This window comes from Pseudopodoces humilis, chromosome 4, assembly GCF_049639895.1.
Source record: "Pseudopodoces humilis isolate 2021_Gansu_Grassland_sample_001 chromosome 4, ASM4963989v1, whole genome shotgun sequence".
Lineage (NCBI taxonomy): Eukaryota > Metazoa > Chordata > Aves > Passeriformes > Paridae > Pseudopodoces > Pseudopodoces humilis.
This window is the reverse complement of record NC_142203.1, coordinates 27262796-27282546: the sequence shown is the minus strand read 5'-3', so window position 1 is coordinate 27282546 and position 19751 is coordinate 27262796. Positions and strand designations below refer to the sequence as shown.

The 19751-nt window shown below is 38.1% G+C and overlaps 1 pseudogene; it reads left to right on the top strand.

Annotated features, from left to right (window-relative positions):
• The first annotated feature begins 6610 nt into the window (after window positions 1-6610).
• On the top strand, window positions 6611-8152 carry LOC148184468 (syncytin-A-like; annotated as a pseudogene).
• Window positions 8153-19751: the final 11599 nt, after the last annotated feature.

The window sequence follows — 19751 nt, the reverse complement described above, 5'->3', positions numbered from 1 at the left end:
CATGTTCCAGGCACTTCAAAAACCTTATCCAATTGCTTTAGTGCCCAGATGAAAGACAATTATGATTCTACTTTTGCTAGACATCAGAGGTACTTTCAGGGGAGGGCTGATGTATGACAGCTTGTCAGAAGTACAGGGAAAGGGAAGCCATAGCCCACAACAAGAGGAGCATCCCAGAGTGCATGGCCAGCAGGCAGCTCCTGGTTATATTCACTCCTGCAGGAATAAAAGCCTTTTTACTACAGCTCTAGCAAATTCTACATATTTCATGCCATCGACTGCAACAGAAAAAAAATCAGTAGGCAGGCTGCCACTGAGAGGTTTAAAGTGTTATGTGTTTACTAATCCAAACCTTTTCATTACCTTTTTGATTCTGAGGCTAAGAAAGTCTGTCTGATAAAATGTGCTGCAACAATACCACTAGTACAATGAAAACGGATCCCTCTGAAAGAAAGCTGCATACAAAAACTGTAGGAATATGGAAGAAAGCTCATAGGGGCCTTATTTTCTGAGCTGGTCCATACAGGAGAATGTCACATTTTTGATGTTGGCCGTCAAAAGTGTAATTTATAAGTGTGAAGGAGCATTTTCTATATATCCCTGTCTGTGAGTATGTGTTGTGAACGGGAGGCTGGCTTTTACATAGCTAAATATTTTACCCAGATTTACATCATCACTACCTAACAAACAAAGTTTTCATTATGCCTGAGGACTCAAACTCAAGTTTTGTCGTGAAACATGTTCACAAAAGTTCAAGTATATCCCTTTGTACTTTTCTTTGGATCAGTCTGTCTCTTCTTCAGGCCCCTTTATGGTGAATATAGTTCAAAACAGCATATCATGCAGTTTCTAGGTGACTAAAAAAGGGACAGCTAGCTGCACTGTAAGCCTGAAAGAGGTCTAGGCTAGGGGTTGCTTTGGGATGCAACTGATATAATTTAATGTTTCCAGAAGACAACCGATCATCTGAGAATGCAAAGAAATGTTAGGAATGATAGTTCCTCTTGTCTTACACATTGAAGAGAGTACTGGTGAAGCAAAACTGCACATTCTGCCTTTGCAGCACCACACAAAAACTTAAAAATTTCCTCTGGGAGAGACAGAGAGATACAGTATAAGTCTTATTTATTAATTAATTATTAATTAATAAGGAAAAAATATTGAAAAGCTATGAAGAAAAAAAGACACTATTCTTCTGTGCTTTTGCTTGGTTTGCTGCAAAAAATGGATAAATGTGTGGAAGGTAACAGGCAAAAAACACTCTGCTGAAATGCATATCTGTTTTCTCCAAAGTCTGGAAGCAATAGTTGATTTACAGGATATAAATTGTTTCCTACTTGTTTGTCTGAAGCTAAAAAGCATTGTAGTCCATCATCATGGGCTATTACCACTTTTATCCACAACTTACTCTAATAACGATGCTCTGCTGGGATACGAAAATGTTGGAGTGAGTTAGTAATAACAAGTTACCTAAAAATAGTACTGTAAAAGCCTGAATCTGTGAATTAGCTTTCATGGCAAACTGGAAACTTTTCACTCCTAGAAAAGTATGTCATTCCTATATTTTTCTCCCTCACAGTTTAACAACCACTCTTCAGATGTGAATTTCACTGTTAATATAAGGAAGGTCCTTGTTTGAAAATTCATGTGTTAGCCATCAGCCTTTAAGTACAAATAAAGGATCTATCTGTCTATCTATCTTTAAGCTAAGCAGCTTTTCTGTGCTGTGTCTTTGAACTAGGAGCAAACCATTTCTTATATGAGTTAGTCTTTTGAAATACAACTCCTTGTCATTCTGGAAATTATTCCCACAATCTTAATGAGTCTTGGTTTCTTCTAGAAAGAATCAATGACTAGAGCCTGACATCTGGTAAAACTTTTTACTTGACTTGATCTCTGTAGGATTAACATTTGGCATTTGGCTGGAGAAAATCTTTCTGGCACAGATGATCTAACTCCTTTGTAGAATATAACACCCAGCAGGAGGATGCTGACTCAGGAGACTGATGTTTCTTTTTCAGATATCAGCCATCAAATATGTTTTTCTTTTTTTTGATGAAGCAAATCAAATCCACAGTAGAAACTTTGTTAGAAGTCATGGAGCAGACCATGACATTCCTGGGATTCCAACATATGTCTTTTAGTCAACTGTTTATTTTCCTAGATAATTGCCCCACCTCAGTCCCCCAATAAATAGGAATTTTCAGTGATATTTTCATCTATTTGCTTGAGATCAAATTGTACAAGCTCTCTGTTGCTGAATTAAACACTTGTTTTAAGCTGTTCCAGTTGACTAATTTCAGGGGGTTCTTTAATTCTACTCATGGTAATTTTAATTTTAATATCTTTGTACCTTGACATCTCACCTTTAGAATTAAGATAATGCTCTTCATGAAAAAAATTAATAAAAAAAATATCAGCTTATATTGTAGAGGAATGGCTAGAGAGCAAAGGTCATATTCCCATGCAGCAGTTAGCTGGGAAAGAGTTAGACAATGGAGTACAGTTGGTGTGAGATGTTGCAAAGTCAGGAAGGCCTTAGTGATAACTGTTAACTGAGAACAGGATGCTGTGATCAGAAGAATGTGAATTCAGCATAGATGAGCGATCACAGGAATGTGGGATTAGGTGGAGTTGACCTTAAATGAAATATCCAATAATGAGCTTGCTTTTGCACTATGTATGAGCCTAATTATTGATGCTATATAAGTGGTTTTAGAGTTACCAATAAATGAGACTTGCTGATCATTCATATTGAGTGCTGCATTTTTCCCGCCTAACTCATCAAATGGTGGCTGAACAGGGACCTTTGGGACCTTTGGGACCTTAGAGACCCTTGGAACCTTTGGGACCTTAAGGACTTTAAAAAGGAGTCGGAGTCAGCCAAGGGAGTCGGCGACAGGGGATGTGTCCTTTGCAGCAAGGACGGTGAAATGCAACAGCTGTTCTGCGTTCCAGGCAACCTCACAGGAGAGTCCTGATCACACAGCAACGGTGCCACGCGCCAGGCAACCTCAGAAGAGAGTCCTGGCCCTAACATGCTGCTGAAACCTTGTAGGGGCTGCAACAGCGCGCGCTGACGGTAAGATGGAGAGGCAAGCAGCATATGATTTATTTACCTGCTTTTTAGAAAAGCGACAGGTTAAAGACTTTGATTTGCGCAAGGAGCTTCCTGGACTTCTTGCTTATGGGTATGCTCAGGGTTGTTTTCAGAATCCCCATACAGTCCATGAATTAAGCGAGTGGCAAAAATTTGGAGATAAATTGTGGGAAGCTGTTTTTAATAATGATAAAACTGCTAAAAAATTGGGAAAACTGTGGTGGACAGTTCATAATGCTCTCTTGCAGTATCAGGCTGAACAGGCACCTGCCGCAAAGGCATCTGCAGCTATGTCAAAAAATAGATTATTAGAGGGAGTTAATGAGTGTCCATTGCCACCCGCCACGAATACAGTAATTTTGACTCCCCCCACGCAGTCACTGACCCCTGCTGCAGCTGCTAATCCTTTTGTGCCATCTCAAATTCCTTCACCTACTAACCTTGGTTCTGGAACAGAGCCTTTGGCACTGTTACCATCCTCCCCTATGGGAAATAAATCTGTCCCTGGGGTAGGGCATGAGTTAGGTGAGATTATTGCACGGGAAAGAAGGGAGACATGGGCTACGTTGATATGGAATATTTTGCAAGAGGGAGATCAGGAAATAGCAGATGCTGTATTGGAAGTAGCATGTCCTGTAACCTTTGCACCAATGCAAGGGGGAGGAATACAAGCTCAAATTACAGCTTTAGATTGGAAATGGTTATCACAGTTGCGAGCTACAGTCAGTCAGTTTGGAGTGACCAGTGAACTGGTTAGACAAATGATTGATTTTTTGTGGGGTACACAGATTTTGTTGCCTGCAGATTGTAGGGTTATTATGAAATTGATTCTTAGTCAGCATCAGCAGTTGTTGTTTAATGCACACTGGCAAGCTTATTGTCAAGAAAGTGTAAATGTGCAAAGGCAGGCAGGTGATCCACTGCATGGATTAACTTTGGAAGAATTTATGGGATTAGGAGCATATAGTCAAGTGGAAGCACAAGCTATTTTGGGACTAGATAAGTTGAGAGAAGGAATGTGGTTGGCACGAGCTGCGTTTGACCGGATTAAGGAGCCAGGAGGTATTCCATCTTATATGGGTATTAAACAGGGATGAGATGAGCCATTTAGAACATTTATTGATAAAGTGGCTACAGTTATAGAGCAGGCAGGTGTTCCTGAATATATGAGGGGAGCATTATTAAAACAATGTGCATTACAAAATTGTAATCCAGCAACCAGGTCAGTTTTAAATTCCTTAAATGCTAATTGGACTATTGAAGAGGCATTAGAAAGGATGTCTAATATACCGGCAATGTTAGTCCAGGCAATTAAAGAACTAGGGCAAGAGTTAGAAAAGCAGGCTGCATCTGCTCGGAGTCAGGTTTTAGCAGCTCTTGCACCCCTACAAGTGACTACAATCAACAATGGCAGGATTCCAACCTCCCGATTCAAATGTTTTCGCTGTGGCAACCTTGGACATATTTGGAAGGAATGTACTGTACCATCTATTTTGTGCAGTCAGTGCTGGTCTAATACCCACGCTGATAATGTCTGCCGCCGGAGATTGGGAAACGAGAAAGCCAGCATAAGAAGCTGCTACGCCATGACACAAATAGCAGCTGCTGGAACATCAGTGCAACTTCCCTCCAGCCTGCCACAGCGGGGAGCCTCGACCTAGACCTAGCAGCCTCAGTGACTGTGGATTTATTGACATCTCAGCCCTACAACATTCCCATAGATAATAAATGAAAAAGCTATGGGTTCAATAGTGTTAGGACGTTCATCTGCTAGTCTAATGAGACTGTTTATTTTACCTGGAGTAATTGATTTAGATTATTTTGGTGAAATATATATCATGGCATATACACTGGCACCACCAGCCAGAATTGATAAAGGACAACGAATTGCACAGTTGGTGCCACTAAGCTTTATGTAGATAATGTTTTACAACCACTGCGGGTTCAGTGACCTACAACTATTATTTATCATTATATGGATGATACTCTTTTTGCTCAGTCACAACCTTTTGCAGATAAACAAGTTAAAGACATTCAAACACAACTACTTCAGAATGGACTGATTGTTGCACCTGAGAAAATACAGCAGTCATCCTCATGGAAATATCTCGGGTAGACTTTAACTGAGCAGTATGTTGTCCCTCAGAAACTGTCATTAAATATGTTACTTCATACTGTTCATGATGCTCAGCGATTGCTAGAAGATTTACAATGGCTTAAACCTGTTGTGGGTATTCCTAATGAACTTTTACAATCCTTACAACCTTTGTTAAAAGGTACCGATCCTACAGCACCTATACAGGTCACCAAGAAGCTCTTAATAAAATAATGGACTGTATCCAGACAGGTGTTGTTCGTAGATGAGACACTTGGACATTAACCTTACTGTATGGTTTGGACCTCAACATCTTATCGGTGCCTTAATGCAGCAACAAAAGAAAACAGGGGAGATATGGGCATTAGAGTGGTTGTTGCGTGTTCACTGATGCTGGAAAGAAATCTTGCACAGCTGCTGCTACATGGCAAGATTCACAAGGACAATGGAATCATCATATTATTCCAGCTCAAAAGGAGGACACATTACAAACTCTGGAATTAGTTGCTGTTGTCTGGGTTTTGGTGCAGTTTAAGGGTTCTGTTAATGTGGTAACTGTTATATGTTGCAGGAGTGAGTGAACGTATTGAAAATGCAGACTTTAAGGAAGTAAAAAACCCTTGTTTATAAGAACTGTTTTTGCAGCTTCAAAGAGCAATAAAGTTGAGGACTGTTGCCTTTGCTATTACCCATATTCATAGCCACAAATGGCATGTGGGTTTAAGAGAAGGAAATGCTAAAGCAAACCTATTGGTTTATAAGGATCCAAAAACAAGTCTGTGGGGAGGTCCTAGCAAGATACTATATTGGGGACGTGTTTGTCTTTGTGTGTCTACCCCCACGGAGCCTGTTTGGGCGCCGAGCCAATGGACTAAGCCTGCTGATCCCAGTGATTTACCTTCAGCTGATCCAGAAAATTTAGCAGATACTTCTCACTCTCACATCAACATAGAGACGAGATCTGATGAACTCTCACATGAAAATCTTGTGTACAGTACCAAATTGTGAATGTTATCCTTTTGTATGTTACATTTGTAAAGTGTGTAAAGAAAAGTGATGGATACATTCTAAGTGAGGTCGAACCCCAAGAGGGATTTGTACAGAGTGTTACAACTTTGAAAGAAATTTGACTGAGATTGCATTACAGGAAGGTGTGCAAACAGGACAATTTGAAAAAGGATCTGATAGATGGTGGGAGATTTTTCTTTTGGGATAAATCCAGAAAATTATTGTTATCATCCTAATACCCCTTTTACCATATATTATTGAAATAACCACAATACGTTGTCGTAAGATGCTTACACAAATCAGGTGTGATATCTTAGGGATAAAAAATAAAAATTGGGAGCAATTCTTAAAACGGCAGTCTTGAGAGAAAGGTTCTTTCCCTGAAAGTTATCCCTGCTGCCGAGAAGATGGAACACCCCGTGGTTCAAAGCAACCGAATCGACAGGCAAGGCAGAGTGGTAAAAGTAAAGGGAAGCAAGATCTCACATGGGATCCAGCCAAGATGCTGGCTGAACTGCCGCAATCTTTTTAAAGTCCTTAAGGGACTACCTCTGATCAGGTTGTTGTTGTGGTTTACCATGATAAAGGGAAATGAAGGGTTTTTGATTGACATGGATGAGAGACAAAATATGTGGATAATGTGGGCTAATCAAACTGGACAGGATAATTTTTGCCTTTCAATGGCTACCCCTTCAGATCCTTTTCGAACTTGTTTAGTGGGCGCACCTTTAGATGATTCACTCAATGCCACGATGTTTAAAAACTGGACAAAGAATTGGAAAACACCCAAGGAAGCAAACGAAACATTATGTGAAATTCCATCAGGGAAATTCATGATCAATATATGTGACACAGGTTTAATTCAGGCAAATTCCATTAGTGCTCAAAATTAGTACATTGCTACAGGTTTAAATGTTATCGGGTCAGAACCACAAGAGTTAAGACTGTTAGGTTCAGCCCCTAGCAATTACTGTTTAACTTTTGTCAATTGGGCTAGGAGCAATCATGCAAAAAAGTCTCATGGGCCAAATGGTACAAATGTTTCTCCACAGAATTTGCTATATTTGCAAAATAATGATGCATACTGTGGCAATTGGTCTCACAAAGTAAATTCCAGCAGTACACCTTTACAATTACCACCTGGTATTTTTCTAATTTGTGGAGATCGTGCATAGCAAGGACTGCCAGCAAATATTTATGGAGAGCCTTGTTATTTTGGGAAATTGACATTGTTTGCACCTACTATACAGCAACTATTAGGAACCAATAGAACCAGGTTACGAACAAAGAGAAGTGTGTTCCAATTGGGACCAGAATGCAAAGATCAGGTTGAACTTTGGGAACGTCCTACAGTGATTGTATCATCTATTTTTACGCCTGGAGTATCTAGTGCTCAAGCCTTAACACAGTTACGACGACTGGCATGTTAGACAGGAATACAGTTTAACATTACATCAAAGGTTTTGTCTGATTTGCTTTTAGATATGAAGAGTGTTAGGCATGCTGTATTGCAGAATAGAACTATTGATTTTTTGCTATTAGCACCGGGCCATGGCTGAGAAGACTTTGATGGGATGTGTTGCATGAATCTTTCTGACCATTCAGTGTCTATTCATGCTCGTCTTCAACAACTACAGAACAATATGAAAAAACTAACCATGGAAACAAATCCATTAGAGGAATGGTTTCAATCCCTAGGTCTCACAGGATGGTTAAAAAATTTGGCACAAATGGCAATTGTTATTATATTGATCATTGTGATTTTGTTACTGTTTATTCCTTGCATACTGCAATGCTTGCAAAACATGGTAAAGAAGGCTACTTCTACAGTTTTGTTAGTACAAAAAGAAAACAGGGGAATTGTAGAGGAATGGCTAGAGAGCAAAGGTCATATTCCCATGCAGCTGTTAGCTGGGAAAGAGTTAGACAATGGAGTACAGTTGGTGTGAGATGTTGCAAAGTCAGGAAGGCCTTAGTGATAACTGTTAACTGAGAACAGGATGCTGTGATCAGAAGAATGTGAATTCAGCATAGATGAGCGATCACAGGAATGTGGAATTAGGTGGAGTTGACCTTAAATGAAATATCCAATAATGAGCTTGCTTTTGTAGTATGTATGAGCCTAATTATTGATGCTATATAAGTGGTTTTAAAGTTACCAATAAATGAGACTTGCTGATCATTCATATTGAGTGCTGCATTTCTCCCGCCGAACTCGTCATTAAATAACTGTTATGAACTGTATAAGTTCATAACTGTATAATTCTGTCCCTGATTTTGGATTATTTTTAAGATAGCAACTAGATTCTATATAATATATAAATATAAGTTTTTATTATATTACAGAGATTTTGTGAGTAATTTTTGCACAACTATATTAAATTTTTAGTGAACCATCTGTATTGGGTCTGACTGAGGTAAAGTTCACAGCCCTTACAGTGATATGCTTTGCATTAGTAGCTGAAGGAGTGCTGATAACACACCAGTGCTTTGGCTACAGCTGAGCAGCACTGTCCCTCTGATATTCCTTCCCCCACCAAAGGGGTTGGGCGTGGGAAAGATCTTGGAGGGGACACAACCAGGCCATCCAAATTAGCCAAAGGTATATTCCATAACTTATGATGCCAGCTCAGAGATATAAGCTAAGGGAGAGGAGAGGAAGGGGGCGCATTTGTGAGTTTTCAGTGTTTGCCTTCCAGAGGAACGATTACATGTGCTGAAGCCCTGTGTCCCAGGAAGTATCCGAACATTGCTGTTGGGAAGCAGAGACTGATCTTTGTTCTCTTTGGCTCTTGCATGCATAGATCTGCACTTATTTCTTTGTTTTTGCTGCAGTAAGACTGCCTTACCCTGCTGGTATTTCTCCATCTTATTCCCCTGTCACAGTGGAAAAGGGAGCGATAGAGCGACTGAGTGGGCACCTGGCACCCAGACAGGGTCAACCCACTACACCATCACACATTCATTTTTATCAAATTCTGTCCTTTCTACTCTAAAGGACATGGAAATATTTATTGTACTTTTTTCATCCCGCAGCCTTGATTTTCTTAGTTCTCCTGAACTTTCTATGATCTTTAGACCTTTTGTAGGCTTTTAACATATCCTTATTCTGAAATCTACCTTTTTTCCTCTCTTCTCCAGACTTTGGAGTCTCCAGACTCCAGAAGCACCAGGCACTTCTAGATATTTACAGGAAACAGATGATTGATCTCCTTGCCATTTGAGCCATTTTACTACAATTTCAGTGATGCAGCAAATATTGTGCACAATGGGAGTTGACACTTGTTTATTTTATATATTTTTTGTATGTCTTTCCTAGCAGTATGTATAAAATATACCAACATAAATGTGAATGTCATATGCAAGAACTTAACTCACTCTAAATTTACAAAGATATATTTCCTTTGAAGCTTTTAATATTCTTTTCACATAAAAATATGAAGTGAAAGCTTAAAAAGGAAACTGAGATTCTTCAAGTCACAAACAGAAGTTTGTTTCACAAGTAAACAAAATTTATGCCTCTTTTCATTTCCCTTTTCTAGCACATTTGTAACCAATACTTAATTTTTTATGATTTCCCAGTGTGTGTGACAGAAATAATCAGTGCTGAACCAGGCTTCAACATTTAATTGGAAGAAACATTTATTGTTTCATTTTTAAGAGTTCGCAAGCCCCAAGACTTGTTTTATCAGCTTATGCAGGTTTGCTACATGAATGCATCTTCCAAAATACAAATATACACATTAAACCTTTATTTAGTTATAAAGGATGACTTGTGTTGATAACTATTAATTTCAGATATGTGTGCAAATAATAAACTTGTATGTACTTTATCCTTTTAGTGCTTCCTATAAACTTTGATGCATTGCATTTCCTTAAAATTATTTTATCCCAACATTTAGTAATGTAATCACACAAAGAGCTGGCACAACTCCAGCTAAAGGAAATACAGATCTTGTCCTTACTTAAGGAAGCGTCCTTAAAATTTTATGGCAACTATTTCAGCTCCCTTTGAAGGCAGAGTTGTGAGTATTTAGAAAATATCTAAGGTTTTGGTATTTCCTCTGTTTTGTTGATGACATTTCTTAGAGGCTGGGAAACATGGACTTGTAGCCTAAAAACTTATTTTCATCTGTGAAGCATAACTTTATTTCTCTTACTAACTGTAGTTTAAGTTAATACTTTTAGTTTTCTGGAACATTTAATAATTCACTACTGTTGTAGAGACAGCAAAATAAATAAACTGAGTTTTCTCTATATATCTTGACAGATAGACCTGTCCCTTCAAGATGAAACCAATAGATATGAGTTTACAAATAAAAAATTGGTACTGGACTTCAAAGAATTGCAGATGCTGTAGCAGTTGCTGTCACATGTGGCTCCCTCAAGTCAGTTGAACATCCACAGCCAATATGATCTACCTTGCATGCCTCTCATGTTGGGACCATGGCTTCTGTTTGTAAAAGTTGCTTCTGCTCCTCAGCAGTTGATTCTTTTTTTTGTTTTTTATTTCGAAGTGCTAAGTGTGCTGGTAAGCTCAGTGCTCTGATACTAATATGGTTAAGCGTTGCATTTTCTCCCCCCATTTAATTCAGTTTTGCATGGGAATGCAACTAAGTATATGTATGCTTGTAATTTAAAAAATGTTAGTGTTTTCTTTGGTCAAATTTAAACCCTTCTTAGAACTGCTGAAGATAAATGATGACTATCCTTGGTGAGGACTGAATAGTTTCAGTAATCCTAATTAATTTGCATGATGGCACATTTTCCTCAAAAAAACCCAAAAGACATGTAAAACATTTCTTTTTAATAGCTCTAGATCCAGATTCCTCTTAGGATATATTAATATGAGTGCTATAAACATAACACAGAATTTTCTAAAGCTGTAAAAAAACGAATGGAATAAAACTTAGGTGTCAAATCTGGAAATGTTGAGTCCTCTGCTGGCTTGCTTTTGAGCTAGGTGAAAAGGAATAAAATTCTAGCTTCAGGGGTCTTCTGTCTCAGGTATGATATATGTTATTCTCTCATATGTGAGGTGTAGACCCAGTAGCATATGCATTTACCCACCCCCCCCACCCCCCCAAAACTATGACATTAGAGTCATTAATTATAGCCATTTTTACTCACTAAATTTCACAAAATAGCATACTGCTGTTTTTTTCTGAAATACTATATACATTTCTTAATGACTGAAGATATGTTAAGAACAGACTGCTCTTAATGTTATGTTTTACAAATTCTTTATTAAGCCAAGTTTGGACATTAACTGACAAGTTCTCTTTAAAGGAACCTCTGTTTTACACTACAGCTGGAGGGAACATTATTTGATTTTCAGTGCACATAGCCCCTTTTCTGCTTCAACCAGAATGTATTTTTATGCCTTCAGCTGTGTAATAGTGAAGACTGCTGCCAGGCTGAAACCACAGATTTGTGTTCATAAGGTCTTAGCAAGTTGCTGGATTTTTCAGTTTAGACTCCATCCGCTCTCAAGTATGAAGCACTGAGCTGATAATGGATCCTCTGTGTCTGTGAACATGTTTCAGTGATTATGAAGATTCTGTCTGTATTTCACTACAGATGAATATAGATAGATTGCTTATTTTTCATTCTGCTCTTCTCAAATGTTCTTTTGTGTTTTCCTTTTGCTTTCTTAGCTAAATACTCTGAAGGAACAAACAGGAACTATTTCCCAACAGTTTTTCCATGGTGCTGAATAGTCCTATGAATAAAAAAAAATTGTCAATCTGACTAGATTCTCCTTAAGTGCATCTAGCAATCTCATGAAGACATTCTTCACATATCTTATTTAGGAATTAGACATGATAAGAATAACTGAATTTAACACTGAAGACTGTTGAAGCGAGTACTCAGTCCTGACATCTAGGTGGATACTTTGCTCAAGCCTTCCAACTTCCTAATTTTCTTCTTTCATCTTACTACCTGAATAAATCAAAGACAGAAGCTATCTCAAAAATATTTTTAAATAAATAAATAAATAAATTTTAAAAATCTGAGTAGTGGTAAAAGCAGACTGTTCCTTGGACATTCTCTGTCCTTTGTTTATGACCAAAACATTGGTCTGAGATTTCCATCTCCGCTGTCACCTTGCAAAAATTCTGTGGTCTCTCCTCTCCTTCTCTGTGAAACTATAATCCTACTTCAGATTTGGTATTAAAGCATTATTATCTAGTTTACATAATTCGATTACCTTCAAGGCATGAACTGTTTCCTACTCTGTCTGGTGGTAAAAGCATAGAAACATTCTCATATGGCTGAGCTCCATGGCCTTGCAATAAGGAAAAGGATACGTTGTGTATACTGAAGCATCGTATTTGATTTTTGCCTGAAGACACAGATATGCAGATAAGGCAAGAAAGACATAATTCTGACTAATTTTTACAATTTATTCAGAGCTAGAAGATCAAAAATTGAGAATAATGACTCATCTTCAGCTGTCAGGGAGTCAGAATTTAAATGTGTTGTAACATTTGCAATGGCAAGGAGGTATCTAGAGATGTTTCCAGCTCAGCAGAGTGTGGGTGTATCATGCCCCTTTGATTTCAAAGACGTATGGATGAAAATTCCACACCATGCCTACCTGCATATCTTCAAACACTTTTAAAATGTGGCACTAAAATGATCTTAGATATCAGTGAGGTGTCAGGGTACATTGCTGACAGTGCCAGCTCTTCCCTAACACCACAGATGAGGATTTGAGGTAAATTTAAACATTGCTGTAGAACTTGTTCTCAGTGTAGAAAAGTCCTTGACAACTGGTTTACCAGGACTTTTGCATGATTTGTGGAAACATTTTGAGTACATCTGTGTGAAAAGTAGGACAACTGTTTAGGAATATTTTCGACATTCATAAATATATTCCTTCTGTGACTCCATTATTTTAAAATTGCTATTATAAAATCCATGAGTATAAACAGTAAGTCCATTTACGGTGTCCCTCTACATTTTTATGAAAAAAGAATGTTTAGCAATCAAGGTAGTAATTCAGTAATTATTAATTTTAGGAAATCTAGTAATTTGGTGATAAAATTCTGCATCAAGGTCACACAGAATAATTAAGAAAATTATTTTCCAGCCTGTAGGCAAGACAAAAATATCCATCAGAATAAAAAATGATGCAGACTGAAGTTCAAGTACAGGAGAAAAGGAAGTATAATTGTTTCAAGCAAAGGAAGCAGGGAGCACTGAAGCCGTAACTGTCGCAGTTAAACGATTCTCTTAGAATACCTGATAATGAATGGATAGTTGTGAAATTTTTGGTTTACCATAGGGCTATGGAATAAATATAATGCAGGCAGATGGGAATAGTCTTGTAAACTGAAGTTAATTGACTACATGACATTTTGTAAAAACAGACATTTATAGGCAACCTCTTTTACAGCTCAATGAGTACTCAGCCTGAGTAGATAATCTATAAAGCTAAGAGGAATAATATTTTCCTTTTTCCAAGATTTTTTACAATAGCCAAATCTGCATTTTTCTAGTGAACAATTTTCCCTGCAATGCTAGTTTCAGGGAGCTTTAGATCTCAAAGCAACATACCAAAATTCTGTGTATGAAGAGGATGATTCTTCACTGATCAGTCTGAACAATTTAAACTCTGGAGTGTGAAAAGCAGGCTTTCTAGTCCTTTTAGTCCTTCTTCTGACTTAACTTTTTGTCAGTTAAGCTTCAGATAAAATCTAGCCCTCCTGTGCTATGCACTGTACCTTTGCATTGGGACTATGTAATAAGAAATCCCTGGAATAATAGCTTTTCTCCCTAATTCAACATTACAGTGAAAAAGTATAAAGAAGCTAGTGAGTGTGTTCTTTATAAAAATTGAGGTTTTTCCATTAGGAGTTGGTTCTGTGATCCAACAGAATGGTCTCAACTGCAGCTATGCAGATTATTCTGTAGTGTGAAATTGATAACATAAAAGAAGCAAGAGTTTTTTACTTACTGAATAAAACTTCATATATGTTTTTGTCTAACTTGGACTGTTTCTGCTTGGTCTTGAAAAACCACTAAGGTATCTACATATCTTTTTCTAGGAATGCAAAAGAAGAAGAAAGTCTCCTTGTTAATAAAATGGGAGCACTGAAACTTCAGATGCAGATCCTGTAATCTCCTCAGTGGTTGACAATGTCTTAGGATCACAGATACAGGTGTTTAATATAACTTTCTTAGTGTGACAACTGTGCTATAAAGGACATAAATGCATGTCAAGTAGATATTTCAAAGTCTCTAGATTTGGGAAGACAAAAAAAAAAAAGAGGTTTGGGAGGGATCTAATTTCTAAATGGTGCACAAGGTTGTAGGTTCTCAGAACTGGCCAGCTATTGGTGTTTCCCAGGCACAGGGGAAGCTCCCAGCAGCTTCTCTTGGAGAAATCACTTCCGTGGGTGGTTTCTTACTTCTTCCCCAGACGCTAATCAATGCAAAGCCAGCACACATGGCTTTGGTGGTCACAGGACATCCATCCAGCATCGAGTTACCACAAATAGAATATTCAGTTTGGAAGGGGCCTGCAATAATTATGCAGTCCAATTGTCCAGCCACTTCAGAGACAACCAAAAGTGGAAGCATGTTATTAAGGGCATTGTCCAAATAGGTATTGAGCATCAATAGAAACAGGGCTTCAACCACCTTGCTAGATAGTACGTTCCAGTGTTGGATCACTCTTTCAGTAAAATTAGTTCTAAACCACCCCTGATGCAGCTTTGAACCATTTCTATATGCCCCATCACTGGATCCCAGGGGAAAGAGCTCAGCACCTCCCTCTCCACTCCACTTCCTCAGGACTCTGTAGAGAGCAATGAGCTCAGCCTCAACCTCCTTTTCTGCAAATGAGGGCAGTCCAGAGTCCTCAGCCACTCCTTACAGGACATGCTGGCTAGCATCAGCTTTGTTGGCCCCTTCTGGACACAATCAAGGACCAGCACAGCTCAGACCACACCAGTGATGAATACAGCAGGATAATCTCTCTGATCCCCTGGCTGTGCCGTGTTTGATGTCTCCAGGATGAAGTTTGCTCACTTGGCTGCCCAGGCACACTGCTGGCTCACAGTGAGCCTGTTGCTGACCAGCAACTCCAGATCCTGTTCTGCAGGGCTGATCTACAACCACTCCTCTCCCAGTTTATACCAGTGTCCACAGTTATTCCACCCCAAGACAGAATCCCACATTTGGCCCTGCTAAATTTCATGCCACTGGTGACTGTCAAATGCTCCAATCTATCTAGGTACCCTTCAAGGTCTCTTGGGAAAGTCAACACCTCCCAGTTTGGCGTCGTCAGCCAAATTGCGTGCATATCCCCTGCATCCAGATCACTGATGAAAATATTGAACAAAATGCCTCTAGAGCTGTGAAATATCATCTTATATTGCCAATCCTTTCCATTAGTTCTGTGCCTAGATAAATCATCAGCACTGGCTCATGATCTTGTGCACAGACATGCTTTATTTTCATTTAGATCACCAGGAATACCTAATACAATGTTTATTTTGGCTTTTTGCATTGTCTAGGAGGACAGTTATCAGATTGCAATAGAATGGCATAGGGAGATGATGCATTACTTATAAAATTAACTGTTGCATAGACAAATAAACTGCATTTGAATTAATTTAAAGGTGGGGTAAGTGTACATAAGTTTATATGATCCATGTATTTTGTCATGTAATTGCAGTACCACTTGCAAACCCCCAGCTGCTCTATTGTAGAAGCAAAGTTTCAATATCAGGGACTGAGAAATGTTGCTTCCATCCGCAAGATGAAAAAAAAACCACCTCCCCCACTCCCAAAACACAATCAAAAAAAAAGCAACAGTGTTGTTACCAGGGGTCTTTGATAGTTCTGCAATTACGTTCATGAGCAGAAAGTGATTAGACTATTGGTTTGCCCTGGTCAGAGATTGCAGTCATGAAAAGTGTAAATTAAACATGAGGTAAAGAGAACTCTAAGCATCAATTAGAGTGCCTCCATCTTTTCTTCCTTGTAAATTATTGTTCTGTGTGTGTTTCATTTGGCAGTTGATTAATCAAACAGGATGTGAACTCTCTTTTGTTCTTCACTGTGCTCAGGACCAGGTTGCCCTGTTACTGTAAAGAACCTTCCCAGCACCTGTCTCTTTGAAGAAACAGATGATACAGAGGATGGCAGAACTGATTTCTTTGAGATTGATGGGGCTTTCCTCCTGTAGAATACACAGAAGGGACCTGAAATTGTTTCTAACTAGTGTTGAATTTGAATATAGTGACTGGGCCTGCAATGGTAGGAAAGACAATCATATGCAGTGCAGGCTGTCTCCGGTTAACTTGGATAATCTGGAGACTGTCTAGTCATTTTTGAGAGGTTTCTGATGTCTCTGCCTCAGTTTAGGAAGAAAATAAAACGCATGCTATATTAGAAAAGTACACTAGAAAATAATATAATGGCATTTATATCAATCAGTATTTTTATTTTTTCATTTACATTTAAATAAAATGGTAATATCTGTCTAGAGCTCTTGGAGTAATGAAAAGAAATATGATCAATAAAGTTTTGCAGGGCTGAAAATATTTTTCAGCAGAAACACAGATGCCATCTTCTCCTTTTGTTGTGGCAGGAAACATTACACTACTAAACTTAAAGGCAGTTACCTGTATGACAATACTGGAGTTCTAGGTAGAAGCTTAAATTTTCTCTCCAATCCTTTAATACTTTTGAAATCTTAGTGTTTAATTCTCTATAAAAATGGTTTTTGAGGATGGTTATGATTAGCACTTTTGTTAGTTATTGGAAACTTTTATTTTCATGGCTATTTATAAACAAGCTATGAATAGAAGAATAGAAATACATTCAAAATATACCACAACAATCACAGTAGATGTATGCTATTTTGTGTTTCAGAAATATTTCAATAATGACAATTGTGCCAAAAAGGGAAAGAACAAAAGTAACATGCATTCAGAAGAAATTACAATAATTCTGTAAGGGGATTTGAATGAAGGCTTAATTATTTAGTTTCATCTCTGCTATTTTCAAACCACTTCAATTTGTAAAATAAAAAAAGTCTGTCTCCTTATTAGCCTTGTTTTGCTCCTTTTTCTCTGTTACTGCCTGCCTAGACATCTGAACACACATGTCAAGGATGCAGAAGAATCTCTGTCTTACAGATGGGGAAAATGAAGCACAGAGGGATTACAGAGACAGATGTCACATAGTTGGTACAACTCTACTCACTTTATGGAAAAAATAATTCCTAAAACCTGAGGTATTTCAAATGTACACGCTTAAAATAGTTAAACTTAGGGGTTCTTATGTTTTTGTTCTGAGTACTAAAGATATGTGAATGGATTGTGAGTTGTTGCATTACAGAAGTCCTAAGTTTTGGCTGGGTTCACGTTAAAAATGTACTTATTATCCCATAAGATGGTTGTAATTTCTAAAAGTGAAATAGTGGTCACTGTGCTTGCTTAAATCAGCTCTCACTTTTGGCTGACCCAGGAGGAAATTAAGATAGAAAGTGAAAGTGGATGTGTCAGGTTTACTTTTGGAAATTGCAACCAGGATTTGCAATACCTCAGCCCCGAACTCCTCCCCAGCAAGCACTGGCCTGTGACTGTGACAGATACTTCTGGCCCTTTTTTTTGTCCGAATCTTTCTTATATATGAGTCATGATGGGTGCAAGAGGAAAAACTGTGAACATGCAGGATAGTTGCATGAAAAAGATGAGATTAAGACCTGCTGGGACTCTGTTGCTCCCGTCCAAGACAGGGAAGAAAGTTACCATAAAGCATTTTCTTACGCAGGGGATGTCCCTGTCTGTGCAAGGAAACACTTTGAAGTTGATAATAATATCTAGCAAAACTACCACATAATATTAATATTAAAAGTAACAAAATCACGAGGGCTTTATTAAAAAAGAAAAAAGCTTTTGTTGGGTGAATTAAACATGTGAGTACTAAAGCTCTATTAAGCAAAGACAGAGATAGAGGAAAAAAGAGTCAAAATATTCAGAAAAGGTTCCTAACATGCAGCAGTGTTACCATGGAAACAGGAATTTAAAATTTCTCAATATGAAGGTGCCCCCTTCTTTGCCTCATTCACTTTACAAAGTAGTAAAGACAGGGGGCAGTTCTCAGGGCTGATAAATATCGAATGCAAACTCAAAGAATCTCCTGAAAAGCTTTATAAACCTCTATAATGAATGGTTTTACATCCATACTGAAAAAATAATAAACAACCCATTTAATGTCTTACTGAATATTTAGCAATTTGACATCCTCTGAAAGATGCCATAAAATTCATAAAGTAATAATTTTCCCTGGATTAGAGATAAGGATTTATTAGCTATGCAGCTCAGTAGAAGTGAAGGGACTAGACAAAATTTTTTTGTTTTAAAGGCTATGTAAGTACACAGGCTGGTATTTTTATTGTTGAACATTTTGTGCCCCTTCTAGACTAAATTTTTTGTGCAATTTTTGCCTTAAAATAGGAAAACCTGTATTGAAACTGTTTATGCTGTTTATTTGACTGAGTGAGAGACATAACACCACACAACTACAGGAGCTACCCTTGGCAATTGTTTCACATCTTTTGTTATCTACTGATCAACACCATCTCTTATAGATGAGATTAAGAAAACAAACAACTACAAATACTATGTCACAGCTTTTCTACATAACTTTAAGTAGACCAGAAGAACAAATGCAAAAGAGATTAATAGAGAAATCTTCCCTTAGGTTAGCTCCTGAATCTTGAGATAGGAGGTCTTTTTTTAGTGTAATCAACCTAGGGGATCCATGAACAAAGAAACTATTTTCTTGACTTAATTGAGATACAAAATTTGACATAATAAAGTCCAGAGGACTTACTGATTGCAGTAAATCAGTCAAGAGGACTTACTGAATGCAGTGGATAAACTATAGTTTATCATTAAATTTATGGCTTTCTTATCTTTTCAGACATAAATTAGAAAACTAAAATTTGCACAAATTGAGAAGGAAATTTAACAACCTGCTAGATTCTAGTTCAATTGCAGCAAGCCAGGTGATATGGCAATTTTCCTCCTGCAGTCTAACAATGTAATTTGTTAATTTAGTTGGGAAGGTCCTTACTAATTTCTCCATAGGAACCCCTCTGGTGATGAGCAATGCAGAGTTTCACCCTTTTATTCTTCCCCAAAGGGTGAAACACTGATGGCTGACGTTCCTTGGTGAAGAAGGCAGTGGTGCCATATGGCATTAATTGATGCCATTCCCTCTGAGCCATCTCAGGACCTGTGCATGCTATTCTGACCTATTGCCCCTATTTGCTTCAGGTCCCTTGAAGGCAAGAATCATGGAGACAGCAAGGACATGACCTTGCCTTCTGAAAACCAAAGCATGTGTCACAGGGTGGTAAGAAGTATTTTCCCTTGACTCAACCTGAGCCTGTAAGTATGTGCCTTGTCATAGAATGTGGGTGGTAAAAGTGTATTATTTCCATCCTTCTACTCAGAAACAATGTGTAATAAAACTAGCTTAGAGGACAGAGATATTGGTAATTTCAGATTCTCTGGTGGT